The sequence below is a fragment of the Mus pahari genome, chromosome 5 (genome assembly GCF_900095145.1).
Source record: "Mus pahari chromosome 5, PAHARI_EIJ_v1.1, whole genome shotgun sequence".
Classification (NCBI taxonomy): Eukaryota; Metazoa; Chordata; class Mammalia; order Rodentia; family Muridae; genus Mus; species Mus pahari.
In genome coordinates this window covers 45,048,599-45,051,954 of record NC_034594.1, presented here as the reverse complement: position 1 = coordinate 45,051,954, position 3,356 = coordinate 45,048,599, and positions in this window count along the sequence as shown.

Below are 3,356 nucleotides of genomic sequence, written 5' to 3'. Positions count from 1 at the left end.
CATTCAGTATTCCTCAGTTGAAAATTCTTTGTTTAGCTCTGTACTCCATTTTTAATGGGGTTATTTGAATTTCTAGAGTCCAGCTTCTTGAGCTCTTTGTATATATTGGATATTAGTCCTCTATCAGATTTAGGATTCGTAAAAATCCTTTCCCAATCTGTTGGTGACCTTTTTGTCTTGTTGACAGTATCTTTTGCCTTACAGAAGCTTTGTAATTTTATGAGGTCCCATTTGTCAATTCTTGATTTTATAGTTTGTGCTTTTTTGATTCACTATTATGAACTAATACTCTTTCTGCATTTCCTTGGCTTTAACAGTGCCAGTCAACATTAAACTTGTATGCTTCTAAAATTTCTCCATGTAGGATCAGATTAAATTATAGAAAATGTATAAGAGCAGAGGAGAGCCACTCTCCAAAAATGCATAAATAGACTTCTGAAACTATTGCACTGCATGACAAAATTTGAGGGTTGTAGTAACCACAGTATGTTGACTTAGTCAATAATACTTCATTTTTCAGATTTGAAATGTCAAGATGTGAAGGCCAGGTGTAACATATTTAAGATATGTTCTAGGAATAATCATTTATTTTAATATTTTCTATCCAGAGTGTTCTCTTTTAGAACCACAGTCAATAATTTTCCATTTCTGCTTCCTCTTTCTTTCTCTTCCCTTCCCTGCCCTCTCTTGGGACTCCCGAAGACCATTTCAGAAGAATTCATCCTTAAAGCCACACAAAGAATACAGCAGTGGTTTTGGAGAGGGAGCTAAGAGAGGAAAGGTGACATAAGAGAACCCAGAGGACATCCATCCTACACTAGACTTGATGCTAGTATCAAGCATTGAACCAAGTAGAGATAAGGGATGTCCTGAGCCAGTGAGGTCCAATGATAGAAAGCAGGCATCACTATAGAACACAAGGATGTGGGGAGCCCAACCTCAAGCAGGGTAAAGAAGTAATCAATGGAGCAAAGATGGCAGGGTGCAGAGGAGAGGCATCCCATAGCTTCATAGCATTTTGCATCCATGGCCTTATCTGTGCCAAGTGTTAAGTTTGATGGTGAATGACTTGCCCCTACTTGGGTGCCTGGAGCTTCGGAGTACAGGCTGTGGGAAGTGCAGGGTATGAATCAGGAACTGGTGGAGCTGGGGTTGAGGTGATGGCCTCGTGTTTAAAGTCAGAGCTGGAGAACCATACTTTGTGACTGAGATAGCTCAGTGACAGGTGGTTTATGGCAAAGTTAGTTCTGGTCCATTTGAAGTTAAAATTACAAATGGTCATAAAACTCAAATTTGTTTCCTAACATAAAACATTGGTTCTCTGTGGTCATGATATGAACTTGTGCCATTCGTTATGTTAACAATGGTTCCTGGTAAAGTTATGTATTTTTTAGCTGTCATAACAGGATAAACATGCGAGGGAACAAGTCGAGAATGTTCCTGAGTTTAGCCATCCTTGTCCCTTTTCTGTCGAAAGAAACATGGGCCATTGTGGCATGGATCAGTCTTATCAGGTGTAAAAAATTCTAGGGTCACAGGTTTTTCTTCCTATTTTTCTCTCCTGGTAATTGAGGCACCATTGCCCCTGGGCACACTAGACTTGGGAGGACTTCTTATATCACTATTAACACACCCTTGAATGAGCACCCTGGGATGCTTTTGAATTTGAGAACCTCTACATTTTATGTATTTCTACGTACACCTCAAATTTACAATTCAAATGTAAAATAGAGGTTTCAGGGCTGAGTTTTGTCTCATACTACGATATTGACAACATTTACTATTGTATTAAATTTTAAAGGAGACTCAAGTTCCTGATCAGAAACCTATGGATCACTAGAAAACATTCTGGCTTCATCTAGAGCTATGATGATGACGACAATGATGATGATAATCATGATGACAACTACAATGAGATGATTGTACCAGTTAGCTTTTGTCAATAGCACAAAAACTATCTGGGAAGAAGGAACCTCAATTAAGAAAAAGGTTTTTATCAACTTGACCTATAGGCAAGTCTGTGGGAGGACTTTTTTAAATTAATGATGGGTAAAGACAACCCAGTCCGTGTGTGTGTGTGTGTGTGTGTGTGTGTGTGTGTGTGTGTGTGTGTGTGTGTTGCTACTCGTGGTCATAGAAACCAGGGTGAACAAGCAATAAGGAACAACTCATTAAACAATACTTCTCCTTGATTCTACTTTGGTTCATGCCTCAAGTTCCTGCCCTGACTTCCCTTCATTATAAACTGTAAACTGTAGGATAAAACAACTCCTTGCCGTTTCCTTCACTTGTTGCTTTTTGTTGTCTTTATTAGTACAACACAAAGCAAGGACGATGCTAATAGTAAGAGAGGGAGGGAGAAAAGGAGGGATGGAGAGAGTGGGGGGGGGATGAGAGAGAAAGAATGAGGATCTTAGAACAAAACTATTGGCTGATCAGAACTCATCTCATGCCTAGAATCACAAGAAATGAAGTCGAAGCCATTTTTTCCATGATAACTGTTTTCACTCTGGTCCGGTTGTCTTGGTGACAACTGCTCCAGCACCATCCCTTTTTTCTCCTCCTGGAGCTAAATAAATGAAATGACATTCCTTATTATCATCTACCAGTCATTCTGATTATGGCCTCCCTTCTTGTACTTGAGAGGCAAGAACTGGGCACTATGATCACATTTTTTTCACCTTTACGAATTTGGTATTTAAGTTAGCAACTTAGTATTTCCATGCATTAAAACTACAATTGCATTTTTAAAATCAAATATCTAAAAATTCCTGAAGAAAATGTTAAAGAAATAGTACATATGAGGTAAGTATGTGTGCTTTATGTATGTGTGCCTGTGTGTACTAGAGTACAGGTAGGGTCTCATCCTGTAACCCAGGTTGGCATGGAAGCTTAGTTCTTCTGTATCCTTTTGAGTGATAGGATTTCAGGTGGGTTCTTAAGATCAAACATATTAGTGTTGAAAAATTTATTTTAACATCTTCAAAATGCATAACTTCTCATTAAAGTCTGAAGTTCCCATGTATAGAGGGCTGTATATGTTCCTGTATATAGCCATTTAATTTTATAAGGCCTGTTTCCTTGTCAGATAAGGATAGATTTGGACTCAGTGGACTCTGTAAAAAATTGTTTTTGTCCGAATTAAAAAGAAATATGTTTTGAACATTTGAGAAGCATAATTTAGATATTATACCAAAACATTTTAGATGTTTAGTGCCAACATTACGATGCTACACTTTCCTGACAGTTCCTCTGATATTCCATGAGATGGTGCTATGTCACTATATGATAAGTTCCTATTCACTATTTCTCACAGCCTGTCACAGAGAAATCATGGTTTGTAACTATTATTTCAA